General features: G+C 37.0%; 1 protein-coding gene across 1 annotated transcript in view; it reads right to left on the bottom strand.

Annotated features, from left to right (window-relative positions):
• The window catches only part of ATP7A (ATPase copper transporting alpha), a 2674176-nt gene that overhangs the window by 66047 nt on the left and 2583624 nt on the right, over window positions 1–24505 (bottom strand). The window lies entirely within an intron of this gene.

The following is a 24505-nucleotide window of genomic DNA, read 5'->3' as shown; positions in this document are numbered from 1 at the left end:
CATGAAAGGTGTCATGAATGAACTAAAAAGATCCATAGATTAGAAGGTAGAGGTAGCAAGCACATGGCCCTTAAAGGAGACATGGGTCATACCTTGCTCAAACAGCTCTAAAAGGCAAGGCAAGATAATTGAGGTAGAAGTGGATGCCAACACTGTACTTCTGGTGGTGCTTCAGATCAAGAGCATCTTCCATTTAGCCAAGTTGGTACTCAACATCCTAGCTTCCTGAAACATGTACACTACCTTTGTGAACAATAAGCATCTTAGCGAGATCAAGCTGAAACCGTTCAAGTGCTGCAGTTGAAGCTCTTGAAGCTAGGATGAAACAGGATTCTCTTGAATTATAAGGATATAATAAGCTGGAATGGTCAAGGGTCTGCTCTGCTTACTGGTGTAGCAAGAAGTATCATGGCTACCCTGGCAAGTTGGGTACTACTTGGATGACTCTTGTCTCTCATTTTAGAAACATACTTGACATGAGGATTGTGAAAAATGTAGAGAAGTCTTAAGTTCAATGGGATGGAGAATGTTTTGGTTGGGGGGACCTGGTCAAATTATGTTTGTCCTGGCACACAAACAATTTCTGCATCATGTTCTAAAAGACCACCTTGTTCAGCTTCCATTTATGCAGTTTGCCTTCTCTTGGCCATGTCTTTGACAGTTCCCATTCCTTACTGCACTTTATGACATGTTTACCCACCTTACATATAGCTTGTATACATATGGAGATCCTAGCATATCATATATCACCTTTTCTATATCCTCAGTCTACCTAAGAAAATCCCTCTGCAGTCAATCATGTCGTTTGGACAATTAATATACCTGATCCCAAGGGCAGCTAAAGTATAAACATTTCCTCTGAATCTATCTAACACCATGCTTTCTGCATAAATGGATTGGAAAATAAAGCTGGAAAAGCAGATTTCTTTAAAAGAACTAAATAAAGTATTAGGACAAGTAAATACAGATTAGGTGTCAGGCCCAGATAAAATATAAAATATAAAATATATATATAAAGTATAAAATATATAAACATTATAAGGGATTGGCAAATAAATATGTTTTAAAGATTTTGAATGAATGATTATATGAAGGTTTCATGTATAAAGAATTATGTAGTGGAATACTTAAATTCATATGGATGAAGAAAGATAGATGACAATTAAAAAAATGGAGACCAATAGTATTGAATAATAATGACTGTAAGATTTTTATAGAAATAATACAAGAAAGATTTGAAACTAAAGTGGAAAATATAATGGAAGATATTATATATAGTATAAAGGGGAAGGACTGTCAAGAACTATTAATGATACAGAAACTGTGGATGATATTATACAAGAAGAAGCAAAAAATCATGACAGAAGACCTTAAAAAGGCATTTGACACAACTGGGCATGAAATCTTATGGGTAATAATGAAAGAAAATAATATAGTGAAAAAGTTAGGAAATTATGTATGTCAGACTACAGTAATAATACAGTAAAAATACTTGCAAATGGCTGGTTATGCCAAGAAGTACATATAAAACAGCCGTGAAAGACAGGGCTGCCCACTGAGTTGTATAGTCTTTGAATTAGTTATGAATGTGATAGTATGTGAAATAAATTACAAAATGAAGGAGGTGGGGTGTATAACACCTGAAGGGTTAAGAATTCCAGTTCTGTTAACATATGCAGGTGACATTATAATAATTGCAAAAAAAAAAAAATGGATAAAAGTAATAATGTGCACAAATGAGTGTGCAAGTGAGATGATGGGGTGGATTTACATAAAGAAAAAAGTACAGGTTTAGGTGATGTAGTAAAGATTGGGGGTATATATTTTACAACGTATGAAATTTCTGTGTTAGGTATAAAATTTGGGAACAAAGATGTAAGTAAAACTCAACAGAAAAAAAGAATAGAAGAAATAAAAACATGTCTTTTCATGAGAATATATAAATTATCATTCAGAAAAAATGCTTATGTGATAAACTCAGTACTGATGGATAAAATAGCATATTTAGCAAGTGTATTTATGTTACCAACAATATTTGAAAAGGAATTATTGCAAATATTTTTTCATTTATATGGGGTTCTAGATTAAACCCAGTAAAAAGTGGAATTCTGTATGTAAATAAAGAAGGAGGAGGCTTAGTGTTAATTAACCCAGTGATATACGCTGCTTAATTAAATTTGTTAAAGTGGACAAATGAAAAATATAAGATATTAGCAGAAAAACTGTATAAATATAAGTATTATAAATGTTGGGGTATGGTAAAAAGAGTAAAAGAGAAAAATAAATAGTGTATAAATAAAGTAAAATATTAACGAGAAAAATATTTTTTTCTGGAAAATAAAAATTGATTATATTGAAAAAATAGAAACGTATGGTATAAGGATGTAATGGTAAAACATCACTATGTAAAACCACAGGAAAATCTAACAGACGAAAAAAAATAAAGCTATAAAAATAAGAAGCAAATTGTGTAATCAGAATGTTGAATGTCAAGATTTTGCCAGTAAAAGGAAATATGCCATATAAGAAGAAAAGTGATAGAATATGTTTACATTGTCAAGAAGAAGAAACTACGGAACATGTGTTTTTGAAATGCAAACTAGTCAAAAAGTTATGGGGAAACTATGTAGAAAGATTTTTTTTGAGGTTAGAAAAGAAGCAGATAAAATAAACATGGATACAATTAAATAGGATATTATAGGAATAGAAGTAAAGAATATGTTAAACAAATACATAAGTTATTTTAAGTTATATGGGTTATATGGAATGAAAGAATAAATGAAATAATGTACAATGGTAAATGGATTTTAGCAATAATATTAAGTAAACACAGATGGTGGTTATAGAAAACGGATTGGGGTCTAACAGAGATGAAAATTTAGTATGATTGTGTCAACAGATCTGCATGTGTGTGTGTGTGTGTGTGTGTGTGTGTGTGTGTGTGTGTGTATATATATATATATATATATATATATATATATATATATATATATATATATATATATATATATATCTTTGCACACTTGTAAACATTTAAACATATCTGTAAATATTTTGTAAATAAGAGTTATTTCTGTATATAAAAAAGGACCCTTGCTGTTTGGAGCTGCTAGATGGTGCTACAGCAGCAAGGGAGAGGTCTAAAGGAAGCAGTAGCATGGAAGAGGATAGAAAAAGCTATGAAGAGTTTAGGGTGGAAAGTGAGAATTTGGAGAAAAAAAATTATTCAATATGGAGATTCAGAGTGCAAATAAAGTTTCCTGTGTGGTGGATGTTACAAATGAGCAATGTTTAGCTGTCTCCATGGAGAAAGAAGTAAGCAGGTCTGCTAAAGTGGTGCAGATAACAGAACTGGTATCAGAAGTTGTTCTATTAATAATAATCAAGCACAATGATCCAGGTGACAGTTCTGCTGTTTCAAGGGGTGAGATGGCTGATAAATTTTTCAGAAGTGCAGGGGATTGTAATGTGAAAAATGAGAGAATGCAGTAGTTAAAACTTATGCATCATTGACAGAAAATGAAAAAGAAAGTAGCAACAAACTGAGAATATATCTGGTTTTGTGACAGCAGATAATGCAGGAAGTAAAACAGCAATAACAGTAATGAATAAAGGAGACCAGCGCCAATCTATAAGTAAATCTGATTTAAAAGGAAGAGAAGACGAACTGTGAGAATAAGAACAAAAATAAGACCGCAGCAGATATTATGTATGTTAAATCTGTTAACTGTTCTAGGTTTTAAAGCTCAAGAAATATGGTCTTTTATACATAGTGGGACAGAGACGTTTTGTGACTTGACATCTGAAACTGGTGGACAATAAGGACATTTCTGGAACTGTGTAACAAAAAGAAGGACATTTATCTGTGAAATAATTATTCATTTCATGGTAGTAACTTAAATGTTAAAAAAAAATGTTACTTTGCAGTTTAGAATTGATGAACAGGAAGAAGATGATTTAAAAAATGCATACTAGGTCTGTATGAAACTGTTGATAATATTGTGGAAGTCAAAGATGAGCAAAATTTATGAAATTGAGAGTAGAAGTTGGCAGTTGTTTTGAAATGTGAAAAAAATGGTGAGATATTTGCCAAGTGCTATTTTTGTAGCTGGTCATAGAGGGACATGGGTACTTTTCTCATTTAATTATGAATGTGACAAGGTACAAAGTTACCAACATGGAGAGAAAAGGCATGCAGCAAGAAGGTGCGTGTCTGAATTCAGGTTGTGTTAAAAAAGGACACTTTTGGATGGATTGTCAAAAGCAAATAGTAAAGAGTGAAAAAGAAGGGAAAAGAGAATAAAACATATGTAAAGAAAGACAACATGAGGCTGAGTGAGAGGGTGAAATAGGAGAATAAGAAACTGTACAAGAAGAAAAAAATATGGAGGGGAAAATGAGGAGAGAGAACGCATGCAGAAAGAGAAGTCAGGAAAAGGGATTAATACTATTTTTAAAAGTTTTAGCCAGTGAAAAATCTAATTTTGAGGATCAAGAAATATTTGTACATAAACCCTGTGAAAAAACATTTAACTCCAGAAAGATTAAAAATAAGAAAAAGAAAATTTAAACATATTCTCCTTAAATGTAAAAAGATGGGATATATGGAAATTACCTTTATATATATATCAGGTGTTTCAACTAAATGGCAATTCTGAATGTCCATATCTTTTTCTTTTAAGTCTATTTATGGACAATTTCAGGGCAATAAAGCCAAATTCCACTAGCTGTGGACATGCATGGCATCATCAGCACAGCATAAGTGGAATATTTGGCCAACATTTGGAAACACAGAGTTGTTGTACCGAACTGATATCAGTAAACATTAGAGTGACTGCAAAATATCCCAACTAACAAACTAAAACAATGAGTAAAAAGGTCACACAAAAAAAAAAAAAAAAAAAAAAACAGTTGGTTAAAAACACAAAAGGAAAAAGCTAGCAAAGCTAGACTTTCCACTGTGCGATATCTTAAACCTCTTGTATTAGACATGACATGGGATACATGCAAATTACCCTTTAAGGATATCAGGTGTTTCAGCTAAATGGCAATTCTAAATGTTCATGACTTTCTTTTAAGTCTATTTATGGACAATTTCAGGCCAATAAAGCCAAATCCCACTAGCTGTGGACATACATATTTCTGCCTTCTTATGGCATAATCAGTACAGCATGAGTGGAATGGGAAAGGCCACAGAGGTTCCTCACCAGTAGGATCCAGGACTTCAAACATCTGTCCCACGCTGACAGGCTAAACGCCCTATCACTCTACTCAGTTTCATACAGACTCCTCAGAAGTGACCTCTGTCCGACATACAAAGCAATCTCAGATCCCGCCTTGATGGGATTGCTGCATATCCGCAAGTCAAGCTGCACTTGAGTAATCAGCAGGCACAATCTCAACCTGCTCTGTGACATCAATAGGACTTGTTGGTGGGACAGATTTGTTTCCCAGAGACTCCCCCATCTGTGGAATAGACACCTTCTCCACGTCAAGCAAAGTACCTCATTATCCCTTATTAAGTGTAACCTGGATAACCGGATGGGAAACAGAAAATACACCCTGGGATTACACCTGTGTCCCTGCTGGACTGGGGCATCGGGTGCTGACTTGGCTAAACCTAGGTTAAACTCTTGGCTGGGCTTATAAGAGCCTCTGGGCCAATAGCCTAGCAACTTCCTATGATCCTATGAGGGAAGTGTTGGTTTGTCCTAATGGATGTTTAAAGGAAATGGGAATGACCTAGAATAAAGACAAAAGTGAGGGTTTGGGTGATGTGAAAATTGGGGCGAGTGCATTTTTCATTGAATTAAGTTTCTTTGTGTAGGATAAAAATCTGGGAAAATTATGTAGTTATGATGCAATTGGAGGGTTTGGCAAAATAAATTAAATATGCCTTTTGAAGAGGACATATAGATTAGCATTCAGGAAAAAGTTTTACTTTGATGAATTCTATATTAATAGGAAAACAGCATATGTTAATTGTTTATATGACTGCATAAAAATATGAAAAAGGAGATTGCACAACAGGCATTTTCCTTCATATGGGATTCAAAATTAAATCCATTGAAAAAGGTATGTTGTGTAGGAGTGGAAATGAAGTGGGACTGGGGTTACTAAATCCAGTTGTTTATACTGCTTCTTTAAACTTGTATAGAATACTAAAATGAGTAAAGGAAGAGAATGAGAAATTAATAGTGAGAAATACAAGTACAAAAAGTACTGGGAGATGATGTGAATAAGAAAAATATGTAAATGAAAAAATTACAAATTATTAACACGGAAAACAAAAACTGATGACAGAGAAAAACATAAATGGATGTGGTATACTACTGCGATGAAAAATAATTATTATGTAAATCCATGGAAAATTTACCAAAGTGTTTAAAGCCAGTAAAGTCAAGAAAAAGTGGTGTACCAAGACGGGTCTATATTGCATCGTCGAACTTCTAAAAGTTTGAACGATGTAATATCGAACCCAAATGACTGAAACAGTAAATTAGCGAACACACAGAACAGCAATTTTTTTCCCGGGGAAAAAAAATCACTGTTCCCTAACAAAAAAAAACAGCAACCTTAAACTTAAAGTTGGGGCTGTGCCCCCCCTACTTAAATATACCAACTCTGAGATCGCACCACAGTAGAGGAAATAGCAAAGCCCCAAAAATGGCCCACCCATTTTTCCCCTGGGAAAAAAATCAATGTGCTGTGCCTTCGCTACTTTCAGGTTTCAGACATTTGGGTTCGATATTACATCGTTCGAATGTTTAGAAGTTCAACAATGTAATATAACCCTACCAAGAGAGTAGAGACTCAGGATTTCACAGAAACACACTGGTAATAAATAAGTTACCAGTAAAGTGGAATATGCCCTATAAAAAGAAAATTGAAAGAGTGTGTTTATTTTGTGTGGAGGTACAGACAAAATACCATTTTTTTAAATGTAAAAAAGTGATGAAACTCTGGAAAAATTTGTGAGAAGAACATTTTTTGAGAATATTAACATAAATATAGATATGAATATGATTATGTATGGATATTACAAGAACAAGAAGACAAAATATGCAAGAAGGCTAGATAAAATTTTAGTTTATGTAATATGGGTTATTTGGAATGAAAGACTGAATGAAACTTTGTTTAATGGAAATTACATTCAGGTTGTGGAAGAAGGAGATGGGATCAGAAGAATAACAATGAAGATGTAAGAAAAATGATAAACAGTAAAACAATATCTAAATGTGTGCATCTCTCTAGGTGCCATCAACTTGAGTTCTAGTCCGAGTGACTTGATAAATTAAAGATCCAAAAAGAAGTTGGTTGTGTGCTAGTCCATCAAGGTAATTCTGTGTCATCCTTATGGTTGTCGTCACTGTGTCCAGACATCTGGTTGCAGGTCACCCTCTTGACCCTGTGTACATGTGCCTATAAATATGTACATTTTATAAATATGTAAATAATGCATTTGTTTATGTTGTGTAAAATAAAGGGCTCAAACTCTTTTCGATATGTGCAGTAGGAACTGTTGTATCCACCTAGGCTACCACCAACTCAAGAATATGGGACCTCAGTTTAACGTCTCATCCAAAGGACAACATACTCAAAAGTGCAGCATTCTCTTAATGCTACACTGAAGTTTCAGCAATCCAATCACCTGGAGTGGAAACAGAACCTACAGCCTTACTGTCTTCCATTACATATTCTTAGCTGATGAGGACGAGGTAAGCACTGGTGGTTCAGTTAGCCAGTAATCAGTACTGGTGTTGGTGAACAGCCTGTAGGTGTTGAGTTCACTGTCAGAAGAAAGACTCCTGAGACAGACTGGCATACCTCAAAATGTCCAGATTTTTGCCTTATAGTTTTGGTTTGTTCCTTACACAAAAAATAAATATGATTTTCTGGCAAATCTTTGAGGCTGGAGTCACTAAATAATGACAGACATTTTAGTTTCAGACTTCATAACCTGCAGAAAATGCATGCTAACAGAAACCCTGTCATAATAACAACTTTCCAAGTGTATAAGAGCAATATTTAAAATCTGTCCCTATTTTTGGGCCTTTGTTCCCCGATTATTTTGGGCTTTGTCCAGATTTTTAGGTTAAGACGTTGAGAGGTATGCAGACTGGTGTCCCCTGTAGTTGCCTTATTACAGGCAACTGGCTGCACTACAGTTACAAATGAAACAGAGGCCTGTGCAGTCACAGTCTGTGCCTCAAAAGGAACTATCACAATTGGGAATAATGGTAAATCAGGAGCCGGGAGTTGGGGGCTGGCAAGGATAAGCCTCTTCCAGATCTTTTCTTTCAGATGGGGATTTTTACATAGCTTGTGCTCTATAAACTATCTAGTTTATATTTTTTGGTGGGGGTCTCCATTTTGTGTTCCCTATACCCTGCAGAGGAAGACTCTTTATAATTTCTCTTCTCCTGGAAGCTCAGAGATTGCTCTCTGGCTCATGTGTAGTAGTCACCTCTTGGCTCGCTGACAGAAACTTATGCTGCATGAATGTTCTGAGACAATGGGCTAAAAGGTCTTACACTGCATGCAAAATAAGAGCAGGTAATTCTCATCCAACCAGATGATAGTGGTAACCTTTATTTTTGTTTTGCAGGCAAATATATCAGTGATGTTTCTGGGAAAATCATGGTCCATGAAAAACAACTAAAAAAACACATAATTCAAGTACAGATTGAGAATAATAATGATATACAACATATGACTATACATGAACAAAGTCCCCAAAATGGATACTTATAACTCTTTGCAGCTGCCAGGAAGAAAATCAATGAACTTATGCAAATAAACAACTAATCACATTATGTAACAAAAAATATCCTCTTTATGGGTGGATTCCTGCTGCCATCTTTGGTGTAGGGAACAGACAAGCTCTGCTTTTGGGTCATTTCACTGGTTTAGAATTCAGGATAGAAGTGCCATTCAGTCCATACTGTAAGTGCAAGACCCATAATTGCAAACATCAACATTTCACTGAACCACAATTTCAACAAAAACAGTGAATTCTGAAACTCACTGTTATTTCATTTAATAATTTTATAGGGAGGGACACCTCTTGTACCCCTGCTAGTTATATATACTTGCTATAAGATTCTCAAGTCTTGGATTTAATATATATTCCCCAACCTTTGCACCTGCAGGTCTGCAATTCTGAGCATTCTAACTGCATTCTTTGGAACTTCAACATGTATCCTCTGCAGTAGCTGACTCAAGTCTATTTCCTTGGTGCTCTTAGTCAACCTAGTGGACCTTTTAGGTAGCCAAGGTAGCTTTTTGTAGGAAGCAAAGTAGAAAGCCAATGTAGCTGGGTTTGAGTAAGTGCAGAGGAACCTCCTGGATGCAAAAGGGAGAAGATTAGATCCTATGGGTGGCTCAGATGAAATGGATATAATGGAGAGTAGATCTAATCCAAAGCTGTAACTGCTGCTAAAAAAGGGCTCAGAATTTCATTAGGAAACAATGAGGTTAGATTCAAGTCTGACACCTATATAAAGATGGAGATTGGAGCCAAGGAGGCACTGGATCTGACTGACAATCAACACTTTAATGTTCAGTGCTAAGACAGTACATACACTTTTTCAGCACAGTACCAACTAGCACTACAACCAACAAATTAATAAAACAATTCTACAATGATCAAGCTAGAGTAAAATAAAACATTAAGGGAAAGAAAGTACCTCTGAGAAGAAAACCCAAAGGAGGAGAGAACCTTTTTTATACCTGAGGAGAATAGGGCAGAGCAGAAATTTTGCACAGAAACAGTGACACTGATCAAAAAAGGCAACTTCTATCTAAGCCAACAAATAACAAAAAGGAGGAGGAAAAAGACTGAAAAGAGACAAAATAGGAACATTTTAGACTAATCTCTGCTGAGCTTCATTGAGTGAGTCTGTTACAGGAAGCATCAAATAAGACCTGGGCTGTGTCAGCCAAGCACAGCATTCTGGGGGAGGAGGTGAAGCTTTGGAGCATGAAGATTCTAAGGGTGCCAGCTGTCAAATCTGATTACCCAAAGGTTGAGGAAGACGGAAAAGACATAATCGGATCACAATCTTGTACTGAAGAGAAACAGTCGGTGGCTTTCTGTCTCCCTGAAGTCTTATGGTAGGAACAGTGTCTTCTCCAAGCTCTTCCTTCCATGTGGCTGACTCTCTCCTCCACAAGTACTGCTCTGGACTCCCAAGTCCCTTTCCATAAATGACAAATGCTCTCTGCATGGACTTCTTTTCCTCCACTTTTTATACTAAATTCAGTATCTCTCTAAGCAAGCCTGCTCTTATTAATACAGCCAGATATATTTCTGTTCTTAAAGAAACAGCTACAACTTAACAGAAGAACTTACTTTCGTTAAAGAAACCTTACTATACACAATGGACTCTTCATAACACTGCTATAAACACAGCTTACACAACTATTTACACATTTTCAAGTCACTTGCATTCTTTCATTTGGTGAGAATGACAACACTATGCTATGTTTCGTGTGTAAACACATGCACACACTCGTATAGACATACATGCATAGTTATATATGTGTGTGTATCTCTTTCTCTATGAAATACATGCATCTGTGTCAACAGACTGACTTACCACTAAGTTGACTATAACAAGATCAAACCCACATAATCGAAACTTTACAATACCAAAGGACCGGAACACTCCCAGAACCGGAAATTGACAGTAATGACTTATCCACAGAGGCAAGCTCTCCTGCTCGTTAAATATACCAACTCTGAAATCACACTACAGTGGAAAAGGGCAAAACCACAACCTTTACTTTAGTGGATCTTGCAGAACCACTTACTCCTACCATCTGCTGTTCTGTTGATGTTCCTAGTTTGTTAATATTTTCCTGTTTCGCACCTCTGTTGTTCATCTACTGAAAGTCAATGCTCTAGTATAATATATATATATATATATATATATATATATATATATATATATATATATATATATATGTAATAACATAGATATACACACACATTTGCTCACACACATCTATATCTAATGTACATCAACATCTCTCTCTCTCTCTCTCTTTATATCTATTTCTATATATGAACCCATATATAAACATAAATATTTGTGTATATAAATTCACTAAGTCACTATTCATCAAAGCATGGCTTGACAAATCTCATTTACTGACTCCTGGTTCAGCAAAATCCAGGAAAGGACTTTAACATGGTCTACAAGGGCGAAGGAAAGCAACACACTCTTGTTCCCATGCTCTCTAGCAGATCAATGAATCCACACTTGATAACTGGAAAATATTTTCTGTTGAGCTATTGTTCAGTGTATAGTGTCTCAATGAAATTCAGGTTTTATCTTTCTCTCTATTGTCCTACATATATATATATATATATATATATATATATACAGATGCACACACGGGCACATGCATACAGATATTGCAGTAAGTGGGTGGAATAAAGCACCTCCCACTTTCTGAATGCAGTTTCTTTGCAGAAGGGAGATTCCAAAATAAAGATAAGTTTCAACTTGAGATGAAGAAAATATAATAATGTGTACGATTACTCACAGTTTAAATCCATTAAAGTCTCTGAAATACAGCAATTTCTTATATCCCACAGGCTTGGTTCTCCAGCTCACATCAAGCTGATTTGCAGCTCTCAGGTTCACTTATAATCAGGCTCTTTGCATCCACAACTTTGCTACAGATATTCCTTTGACCACCTCCACATTTATGTTTCTGGTATTCCTATGAGAACACCCACAAGTAGATTCCTGGTATTCCTTTGAGAACATCCACAAGCAGATTCCTGGCAGGGAGGTTACTTGTATCCAGAGCTTTTCAGATCAAGGTTCTCCAAAGAGTTTTATTCTGGAGTAACACAATTCTCGATAGCAACAATAGACCAAAATTTTCAATAGCTTTAAGCACCTGATTGTTCACAAATGTAAGAACTGCCTGGTCCATACAAACAGTATTTTTTCAGTTATAATACACTTAAATTATCTATTTATTTACTAAACATTTGTTGAACGCGCTAGTCCAAATGAGCTAGTGGCCTTTTTCAATAGAGGAGAAAAGCTCCATGGTATAACTAAGCAAGAAAAATTACAGGACTGAAGTAAAATGCAATAAAATATATACAATAAAATAATTAAGAAAATGTCTTGTTAAGATTCCACTCTGCACATCAAGAAGCTGCCAGGTTTGCACTCAACCATTTGTTTCTCATTTTTTTATTTCACTTTAAAGGCTCTTATTTGTTTAGAAAGGGAAAGGACAGTGGCCTCAGTAATGAAATTCAGCTTGTTGTTCATAGACATATGCACTGTCCCTAGGCAAGCACGATTACAAAACTGCTCTGCTTTAACACACATCCTGCCTCCCTATTTTCCCCCAAAAGATAACCACCTTATGTGTATCCCGTATAAAACTAAAAGAAGAAAAGATTACAGTAGTATACTTCACTTTTAGCTTTTAGACACTATACACTTTCCCAACCCCTACTCCCCCAAAGCCACAAGAAAGATCACTTTGCATTCAACCACAGACACCCCTGCAGACAGACAGCCACTTCTGCTGATTACCTGCAATGTGTGATTGTCAAACCTGGTGTAAAAATAGCCAGAGTAACATATTTCAACCTGAAGCCTTAGGGCACCCCATCCTATCCTGATTGCAGCTAAAATAAAACAAAATAAATATGAGTGACCTTTGTTGCCCACTGCTCAGTTATCTGTTTTTCTGCAAGTAAATGTCCCTGAAGAATGGAACATTTGTTAGTCAAGGAAGTTTCTAATCAAATAACTAAAGAGTGCTGGAAAAACACTGAGATCAGTTGCAAGGTGCTTAGAGGGCATAGGTTTTAAATCCATGTCTCATTACTGGTTTTGTGGGAGACAGCTATGACATCACAGTAGTAAATAGCATGACTGCTTACATCTTTTAAATTTCCTATTATTTTAATGGTAAGCTGCAAGGTAATTATCTCACAGATATCACAAACAAGAGAAAACATTTTCTTTTTAATTTCAAAATCAGTTTCACAATTCTACAATGATTAGGCTACAATTGACCCAGAGTGAAACAGCAACCTGGTAGACCTGCATCCCCAGGTGAAAGTGTGTTGTCTACCACAATGTGCATGTAAGCCTGTGGGTTTTTATAAACTCCGATGTTGCACTACAGCATTATTAAAATTGCAGCAATTTGGTCTATGTATAATTGAGCCCCGACAGCGTGCACACTCACAGGGATACCCCCTCTCCATCTATCTGTAGTACCCCATCTTTTCCATTATGTGGCAGCAAAGCTCCACACTGTCCTCCTAACCAGCACCTAAGCCTAATTAAGGTACCTTGCTGCTCGTTACTGATTCAGTACCCTTTCCTAAATCTAGCAATCCCCCTCAATTAAGTAAAGCTAAGTGTCTAATTTAAGTGTCATCCTCATAATTCTTGCCTATCCACTTACTTAAATTAAAATCCAGTACCACGAAGCCAGGGAGGACTTTGAATTAACGCTCTTTATTTGAAGAACAACGTTTTCGCCACCGCTATGCGGAGGCTTCCTCAGAAAAGTAAACAATGCAATTTGAAAACCCCGGGTTTTAAATCTGTAGCTCATGATGTCACTTCCTTATACGCTTTTTAAGCACAGTAAACAAGCAAAAATAAAAAGAAATTAAAAAGTGTCGCTAACATGGATACTTACAATATTTATTACATATATATATAATCTTATCTAAAAAATGCTATAACTATTAAAAGGTTTATTGCAGCATACATATCATTCCCATAACACATGAGAATGAGAACTAAAATCACTATACACACTCCCCATTAAACTATAATGGTCCATCCATATATAACCACTACATAAAAAGAAGAACCATTATTAAAAATAGATCCATATCATCTCATGTAGCTTTTATATCTTAAAATAGAAGAAATATTACAACATTCATTTAAGCCAGGGTAGGTGAAGGTATCCAAACCAATCTGCCACTCTAATTCTCTCATCTCTAATACCAGAGATTGAGGTCCACCCCTGACACCCACAGAAACATGTTCAATCCCCATAAATTGGAAGCTATGTCCCATATTATTAATGATATGCTTGGACAAAGCGTTATCCATCTTTTTGTTTTTTATGGCGTAAAGATGCTGATAAATACGGTCGCTGAATATGCGGTCTGTTTTCCCTATATAGAAACAGGGGCAGCAGACGCAAAAAGCAGCATAAACCACAGATTTAGTAGTACAATTGATCCTTGAAGAAATAATGTACTTCCTATCCCTTATGATAAAGGAGCTACCCAACTTCAGATGTTTACACCTATTGCAAAAACTGCAACAAACTGTGCCAGTTTGTCTAATAGGAAGAGTTGATGGACCAGATCTTTGCAATAGTTCTTTCAAATTATTCCCTCTTTTATAAACCACAGAGGGACAGGGCCCCAATTTTTGAAGAAGTGTAGGATTGTTATAAATAAAATACCAATTCTTCTTTATGATGGCCCAAATGGCACCGACATGTCTATTGAAAGTTAAAACAAAACTAGTTTTAAAATCAGTTGTAGTCTGGGTAGAAGTATTATTCATAGTGTTCCCTAAACAAAAGGCAGGTATAGAGTCTATTGGCCCACTATCCAACAAGATGGTCACTTGCCCATTACTTAATAATAGGGGTTTATAGAGGCCAATGTCCCTTTTCATAGAAACTTCATTAATCAGGTCATCTATCACAGATGTAGGGTAACCTCTGTTACTAAACATGTCTTTTAGGAGGGAACACTCCGACCTAAATGCTTCAAGTGTGCTACACATATGAACAGCCCTAACTAATTGACCTTTAACAATCGATCTTTTTTGTTTGGGCGGATGGTTACTAGAATAGTGTAGAAAAGCATTACAATAGGTCGGTTTCCTATGGATGGAAGACAAGAAACAATTAACCAAATCCTTCACTAATTTCACATCTAAATAATCGATGTCAGTAGTAGAGAATTTGTAAGTAAACTTTAAGAATGTAGTGGAACTATTCATAAAGTTAAGTAGCTCAACTACTTCACTATCACCCCCATCAATTAAAATAAACATGTCATCTAAAAAACGCGTGTAGTATTTAACAGTATTCCTAAACAAGGGGTTGTTTTTCAAAAATGCTTTCTCCCAGTAAGCAACAACCAAGTTCGCCACACTCCCCCCACAGGGGGACCCCATGGCGATACCCTGTTTTTGCAGGTAATATTGGTTGTTGAAAAGGAAAAAATTAGAAGTTAATACTATGTCTAACAATTGAGTGACTATAGTTATGTCCTCCTTTGTGGCACCAAGACTCAACAGCATCAGTACGGTCCATTCAACCGCTTCCTGATGCGGGATAGATGTATACAGATCGACCACGTCAATCGTCAAGAAATTTAAAGATGGGACAAAGACGATGCCATTTATAGTTTCCAAAAAGGACCAGGAATCCTTACAAATCTCAGGTACTTGCTTTAAATATTTTGAGATGATCCCATCAATAACTCTAGCGCATGGGTGTGTAATAGCACATCTGCCGTCAACTAAAGCCCTCATTGGTGGGTTCACAAGGTCCTTATGTATTTTCGGAGATCCAAACATCACGGGTACTTTAGGTGATAGAATATTGATAAAATTAAAAGTATCAATATCTATTTGGCCCCCAATGAATAAGTCCCTGAAGTACCCTCTAACTCTATTGTGAACCCCTACCATTTCATTAAAAGAAGAGCATTCATAGGCATCAGAGTCCAATACTAGTTGCATTCTATTAGTATAGTCAGCATTGTCAAAGATGACTAGCCCACCCCCTTTATCAGGTTTCATCACCCTAACAGATAACCCACAGAAATTATTCAATGCCTTAGTTTGATCATATGAAATATTACTGTGGTTATCAAACCATTTGACCCTCTGAAAGAGGTGTCTAAGGTCCAGTTCACAAACATTTTCAAAAATATTCAAGTTGGGGTGCAAGGGGGGATTAAATGTACTAGACAGTTTGAACATAGGTAGCTCCCAATGTTCATCATTGTTGAACAGCAATTTTAAATTCAATTTGCGTACATAACATTTTAAGTCTATTAAAGTTTTAGCTAGATTCAATCTTTGGTCCGGTACAAAAAAGAACCCTTTAGCCAATAACTCAACTAAATCTTGGTCGACATGGCAAGTTGAAAAGTTATACACTTTAAAGTCCCCTTCCTCATTTGTTAAGATGATAGGCTTCTGTGGAGAGTTTGATGGCTCCTCATCACGACTGTTGGAAAAAGTCATGTCTGTCAATATAGGACCTTGTTGGTCCCCTGGTCCAACAAGGGGTATCATTTGTTCTTGTTCCATCGATTTTGGGAGCTGTTGCTCTTCCCCCCTAAAAAAGGCCTCTGATGGGCCTTATTATTGGAGTTACCTTGATTATTCTGGTGGTGAGCCTTAATCCTACTACTTCTCCGTACCACCTGATTCGGATTAGCTCGATCACCACCACTATCGTCAGTATTGTCATTATCCAAAGATTGAATCTAGCTAAAACTTTAATAGACTTAAAATGTTATGTACGCAAATTGAATTTAAAATTGCTGTTCAACAATGATGAACATTGGGAGCTACCTATGTTCAAACTGTCTAGTACATTTAATCCCCCCTTGCACCCCAACTTGAATATTTTTGAAAATGTTTGTGAACTGGACCTTAGACACCTCTTTCAGAGGGTCAAATGGTTTGATAACCACAGTAATATTTCATATGATCAAACTAAGGCATTGAATAATTTCTGTGGGTTATCTGTTAGGGTGATGAAACCTGATAAAGGGGGTGGGCTAGTCATCTTTGACAATGCTGACTATACTAATAGAATGCAACTAGTATTGGACTCTGATGCCTATGAATGCTCTTCTTTTAATGAAATGGTAGGGGTTCACAATAGAGTTAGAGGGTACTTCAGGGACTTATTCATTGGGGGCCAAATAGATATTGATACTTTTAATTTTATCAATATTCTATCACCTAAAGTACCCGTGATGTTTGGATCTCCGAAAATACATAAGGACCTTGTGAACCCACCAATGAGGGCTTTAGTTGACGGCAGATGTGCTATTACACACCCATGCGCTAGAGTTATTGATGGGATCATCTCAAAATATTTAAAGCAAGTACCTGAGATTTGTAAGGATTCCTGGTCCTTTTTGGAAACTATAAATGGCATCGTCTTTGTCCCATCTTTAAATTTCTTGACGATTGACGTGGTCGATCTGTATACATCTATCCCGCATCAGGAAGCGGTTGAATGGACCGAACTGATGCTGTTGAGTCTTGGTTCCACAAAGGAGGACATAACTATAGTCACTCAATTGTTAGACATAGTATTAACTTCTAATTTTTTCCTTTTCAACAACCAATATTACCTGCAAAAACAGGGTATCGCCATGGGGTCCCCCTGTGGGGGGGAGTGTGGCGAACTTGGTTGTTGGTTACTGGGAGAAAGCATTTTTGAAAAACAACCCCTTGTTTAGGAATACTGTTAAATACTACACGCGTTTTTTAGATGACGTGTTTATTTTAATTGATGGGGGTGAAAGTGAAGTAGCTGAGCTACTTAACTTTATGAATAGTTCCACTGCATTCTTAAAGTTTACTTACAAATTCTCTACTACTGACATCGATTATTTAGATGTGAAATTAGTGAAGGATTTGGTTAATAATTGTTTCTTGTCTTCCATCCATAGGAAACCGACCTATTGTAATGCTTTTCTACACTATTCTAGTAACCATCCGCCCAAACAAAAAAGATCGATTGTTAAAGGTCAATTAGTTAGGGCTGTTCATATGTGTAGCACACTTGAAGCATTTAGGTCGGAGTGTTCCCTCCTAAAAGACATGTTTAGTAACAGAGGTTACCCTACATCTGTGATAGATGACCTGATTAATGAAGTTTCTATGAAAAGGGACATTGGCCTCTATAAACCCCTATTATTAAGTAATGGGCAAGTGACCATCTTGTTGGATAGTGGGCCAATAGACTCTATACCTGCCTTTTGTTTAGGGAACACTATGAATAATACTTCTACCCAGACTACAACTGATTTTAAAACTAGTTTTGTTTTAACTTTCAATAGACATGTCAGTGCCATTTGGGCCATCATAAAGAAGAATTGGTATTTTATTTATAACAATCCTACACTTCTTCAAAAATTGGGGCCCTGTCCCTCCGTGGTTTATAAAAGAGGGAATAATTTGAAAGAACTATTGCAAAGATCTGGTCCATCAACTCTTCCTATTAGACAAACTGGCACAGTTTGTTGCAGTTTTTGCAATAGGTGTAAACATCTGAAGTTGGGTAGCTCCTTTATCATAAGGGATAGGAAGTACATTATTTCTTCAAGGATCAATTGTACTACTAAATCTGTGGTTTATGCTGCTTTTTGCGTCTGCTGCCCCTGTTTCTATATAGGGAAAACAGACCGCAAATTCAGCGACCGTATTTATCAGCATCTTTACGCCATAAAAAACAAAAAGATGGATAACGTTTTGTCCAAACATATCATTAATAATATGGGACATAGCTTCCAATTTATGGGGATTGAACATGTTTCTGTGGGTGTCAGGGGTGGACCTCAATCTCTGGTATTAGAGATGAGAGAATTAGAGTGGCAGATTGGTTTGGATGCCTTCACCTACCCTGGCTTAAATTAATGTTGTAATATTTCTTCTATTTTAAGATATAAAAGCTACATGAGATGATATGGATCTATTTTTAATAATGGTTCTTCTTTTTATGTAATGGTTATATATGGATGGACCATTATAGTTTAATGGGGAGTGTGTATAGTGATTTTAGTTCTCATTCTCATGTGTTATGGGAATGATATGTATGCTGCAATAAACCTTTTAATAGTTATAGCATTTTTTAGATAAGATTATATATATATGTAATAAATATTGTAAGTATCCATGTTAGCGACACTTTTTAATTTCTTTTTATTTTTGCTTGTTTACTGTGCTTAAAAAGCGTATAAGGAAGTGACATCATGAGCTACAGATTTAAAACGCTGGGTTTTCAAATTGCATTGTTTACTTTTCTGAGGAAGCCTCCGCATAGCGGTGGCGAAAACGTTGTTCTTCAAATAAAGAGCGTTAATTCAAAGTCCTCCCTGGCTTCGTGGTACTGGATTTTTGTTTGTTTAGCCTTTCCTGTATTGTTTTGCACTTACTTAAATTACTGTCTACCAGACAGCACAGCAATACAATCAGTGTCCTGCACTCACTGATACTTTTTTGGTGCTGACCTCTGCTGGGGGTCTGAACCCACTCCATTTGCCCTCCGGGATCACTCTGCTCCCCTCCCTGCCCCCTATTCCTATGGGCCCCCACTACCTTCACAATTAACTATCCCTTACTCCTCCCATTCCATCCATCTCCCAGTCAAACATCATCCACACCAATCACTCTGCAATACTAACTCCTACCCACCTACACTATGTCCCCTCCCACATCTCTTCAACTGACTTTAACACTACTAGCATTTTTAATAACCCTCTCCTGCCTGACACAACTTCCTCATCCCCTTATATCACACTATGCAACCAATTTCCAACTTAGATCTGTATCACCTTACTCCTCAATTACTCCTGAACTCTACCCCCTATTACACCACCCTTTTCTACAAACCCAAAATCTTTCCAATCATATCAACACCCAACTTTCCCCACCAACCACACCAAAACAAATCAGCCCAAGATCCCTACAGACAACCTCACTCTTAATACAATTACTACATCTTACCTCCCTCTCTCTATCAGGTGATATCCATCCCAACCCAGTCCCCATCAACTCTCTTTCCAATAATGTCTCCACCCCCTCACATCCCCACTCTCCTAAATCCATTTGCATCACAACAATTAATGCACAAAGCCTTTGCAATAAAGTCCCTATTTTACATGCCTGGCTCTTCCATAATCACCCAGATATTGATGCTATCACAGAAACCTGGCTTAAACCATATATAACTACAGTGAAATACTTCCACCAGGCTACCAAATAATCTGCAATGATAGAACCATCAAGAAAGGAGGTGGAGTAGCCTTGGTTTACTCCTCTTCCTACACAGTAACACCATATACCAACCCTGTCCCTACTTTCTCTAACTCAGAATTGACCATAGCATCTCTAAAGATTAACAATCACAAAACTATATGCATAGCCACCCTCTACATTCCTCTAGGCAACAACAACATTCCAATACTTGAACATATCCTCTCCTGGTTCTATTCCACCTTCAGAAAGGAAAGCTATATCCTAGGTGACGTAAATATTAACTGAGCTAACATCAAATCTCAGCCTCCTTCTCATGCAATCAACCTCTTTAATTTTACCCAGATAATTAATGCTCCTACTAGATCTAACAAAAATAGAGATTCGGGCACCATCTTTGACTGGATATTAGCATTCCACCCCAATCTAATATCAACCTCTGGCACCCTCCCTGACCCTATCAGTGACCATCTACCTGTCTTCGCAGATGGGCACCCATCTCTACTCCTCAAACACCACCACTACATCCAAACCCGTAACCTTTCTAAGTTCAACCCACAAATATTTATGGATTGTCTAAACCTCAATTGGACCCCCTTAAAAGCCCTGCCCCTCAACAATGCTATCACCTACTTCAATGAAAACTTTCTAAATCTACTTAACTTCCATGCTCCTCTCAGAACCAAGCGAGTCAAATCTAAAATATCTCCTTGATTATCTAAAGAAACTAAACAAACCATGATATTAAGGGATAAAAAGTGGAAGCAATTCCACAACAACAAACTACCCACTACCCTTGTAGAATACAAACAGCTCCGAAATTCCGTAAAAAAACGAATAACTAGAGACTGTAAATCATAATACACCAGACTCTAATCTGCACACCCCTCCAACCCAAAACAATTCTGGAATACTATCTCCTCTCTCCTCCATCTCAGTAACAAAGACAACCCTTGCCCAAACCCAAACCTCTCTGAACTTGATACTGCCACATTATTCAAGTCCTTCTTTGTGGACTGTATAGCTAAACTAACCACCTCCTTCCCCAACCTTCTTCCTAGCTCTCTCTCCCCACCCTCATCACATCCTTTTAACAGCACAAAACATCCATCCCCCTTAAAACTCAACCCTGTTTCCAAAAGCATAATAAAAAAAAACTCCTCACCCAACTAAAACCTTGCTGTACTGCACCAGACAACTTAACCTCTTTCTTCCTCAAACTTGCAGCCAACAGCATAGCCCTACCTATTTCCATTTTAATAAACAGGTCCATCCAAGAAGACCACGTCCCGTCTATCTGGAAACACTCATTCATCATTCCACTACACAATTGCAGTAACAACTATGATACCACCAACTTTAGGCCCAGTGCTATTCTCTTCACACTCTCAAAAATACTAGAAAAATGTAATCACCGCCTCACCCCTACCCAACATGATTTCCACCCTGGCCACAGTACCACTACAGCTCTTCTGTCCTTCCCTGAATCCATCAACCAGGCTTGTGGCACTGGTAAAATAATATTTTCCTTATTCCTAGACCAATCTAAAGCCTTCAACACCATCTCCCATCCCATACTCTTATCCCTACTTTCCATGCCCAACCCTTCTCCCTCTACACTATCATGGTTCTCTAGTAACTTATTCTTAAAGACATCAAGCAGTAAAATGGAAATCCTCAATCTCCTCCTTCCTACATATCCCCACCGGTGTACCACAAGGTTTTGTGCTAGGCCCCCTTCTTTTCAACATTTTCATTAACAACTTTCATCTCTCCATCGCCAATTCCTCTGTAATTCAGTATGTAGATGATCCCACTATCATCTGCACTGCTGACACCCCCTCTGACTTACTATTAAAAACCCAATTAGCCTTTTCAAAAACTGAAACTTGGATGCACAACAGCCACCTTGCCCTAAACTCAACCTAAACTAAACTAATGGTATTTACTCCCTCCAGAACTTCCACCATTGATAATTCCTCCTTCATTATACTAACCCAAAAAAACACCCCCAATGAAACTGTATCTCACACAAAGCTCCTTGGTGTCATCGATGATAACCTAAAATTCAACATCCATACAAATACTGCTATTTAAAAAACTCATCAGAAATTAGGTCTCTTTTATCGACATAACCGCTTCCTCACTCCAGCAACCAGAAAGACCTTAGCCTCCTCCTACCTTCTCCCCTCTATCACATATGGTGCCCCCCTGCTCACTAACCTCCAACTCAATTTACAGTCCAAGTTAGAATCCTGATACAATAAAATCAGCAAATTTGCCACCAACTCCAAATATTCATCCCATCATTGCCTCTCTCTCCAATCCATACAATGGCTTGAGTTACCAAACTACCTAAACCTACTAAAACATTCCACAGCTCACAAACTCATCTTCAAACCATCTAGCTGTCCAGCTCTCTCCACCACCTTATCCCCCTGTAATCCAAATCTTCCACTTTGGTCAGAAAACCAAAACCTATTACAAATTGACAAACCTTCTCGGCCCCCTGGCCACTTCCTGCTGTCTTACTCTCTTAGCCAAACTCTGGAACTTCCTCCCCCCACTCTCTGTAAATACTTTATTATGTTCACTCTACTTATAGAACAAATTTTCATCACAACTAGACCTATACTTTATTCTAACAACTACTTATACTAAATTCACTAAGTCGCACTGTAATATGTACTATAGGTCTGTTGATCTGCACAATTTTCTCTTAGTGATGGATCTAATTTACTACTGTTAAATATTTTTGAATTTTTTTTTTGACTTGTAATAATTGACTTGCTATTGTAATTGTGTCATGGAGCTTATCTCCCCAGGCCTCCACTGAAAAACGGGCCTTTCAAAGCCTAGAGGACTTCCCTGGTCATCAAACTGAAATAAATAAATAAATAAATAGTTTCATACAATCCGCGGTAGTGGTGCTGCGGTAGCATTGTCGCCTCACAGCAAGACGTTGTCGCGTTCGATTCTCAGTTAGAATGTCTTCTGTGGAGGCATGCGTGAATGGGCGTGCCTTCGTTGAAGGTTGTGCATCAGGACTGGTAACTCGGCATGTAAAAATCCACTACCAAACATTAGCGGACCGGAGTTCCACTGTGGCGACCCCTAACCGGGATAAGCCAAAAGACACAACAACCAATTTTAAATTAAAAAATACAGTAAAACCAATAACATTCAGCATCTGCAGGAGTGCTATATCACTGGGTTGCCCAGTATTCTTGGCATCTGGAGTTAAAGAGTTAACAGAAAATATGTGATTTACAATACTCATTTTTCTTTGCTTTGTTGTGTATTTTTCATTTTACCAAATATTTTTCCTGGACAGTGCTCGACTGTTGTGGACTTGAGAATTAACAGCTGTCTTATCAAACTAAATCTGATGTTGCAATCATTTAAGACTTTTCAGGATCAATGTTACTGTTCAAATGTCAATAGCTTGGCAGTCTGAGTCAATAATATAGAGGGTTGGAATGTCCAGTGCTGCACTACTTGTGGCTGAAGACTATAGGGGTTAAACAGTTTTGTAAGGTCCAGGCCTACACTACTTGAAACTATGGGGAGTGTGAACACACATTCCAGCTGAAATCATGGGTGTCCAATGCAGCAGGCATTGCACAGCTCTTTTTGGCTCATATTGAGGGTTGTTAGGAGTACACAAAAAACTTCTACCACCCAGTGAATGACACTCTCAAAACCCCAGCTTTCATTGTCCTTTCTAGCTGTCTTACAACAACAGAGGGTCAGGAGGAATGAATGGCATAAAAATAAAAAGGAACCAGACTGCCATAACTGGGTGTGCAAAATATTATTAAAAAAATAAATAACAGGCTTACTACAGTCAGGCTGCCCCTTAGAGGGTATATTCATGCTGACATTTAGAGGGTATCTTCATGCTGATGACAGAAGAGCATCACTAGAGAATTACATTAGCAGTGATATTCATTCTGCATGACGTGTTAATGAGAAAGATCGCCCTGCTATCTTTTCTACAGTACTACTGTGACTAGATATCTACACACACTACAACTTTTACAATTTATAAAGCAACACTTTATAAGTGCCAGTACATAAAGACAACTAAGTCCATTACACAATTGGTTTCCTGACTTAAATATACACATACACTTTATTTATCATCTAATGAACACAGTTTTTAACTGCAACAATTAAGATGTGTGGGAAACGCCAGCTCTGTGTGGTTACTGTTTTCCTTTCACGTTCAGTTATACTGAATGTGATACCTACTACAGAAAAAACAGATTTAATTACCCTTGACAGGTAACATCTGAGATGTCACTATAACACACACTGATTTCAAGAATTATACATTTTTTTTCTGACAAGACAATGGGTCAGATATCAGGTTGTGGAATCAAGTAAATAATATAATAAAATACATATTCTTCATGCAAGCATTTAAAAGAAAACCTAAAACAGAAGATCACTACTATATA

The sequence above is a fragment of the Protopterus annectens genome, chromosome 15.part0 (genome assembly GCF_019279795.1).
Source record: "Protopterus annectens isolate FY-2018-M chromosome 15.part0, PAN1.0, whole genome shotgun sequence".
Lineage (NCBI taxonomy): Eukaryota > Metazoa > Chordata > Ceratodontiformes > Protopteridae > Protopterus > Protopterus annectens.
This window is presented reverse-complemented; position numbering and strand designations above follow the sequence as displayed.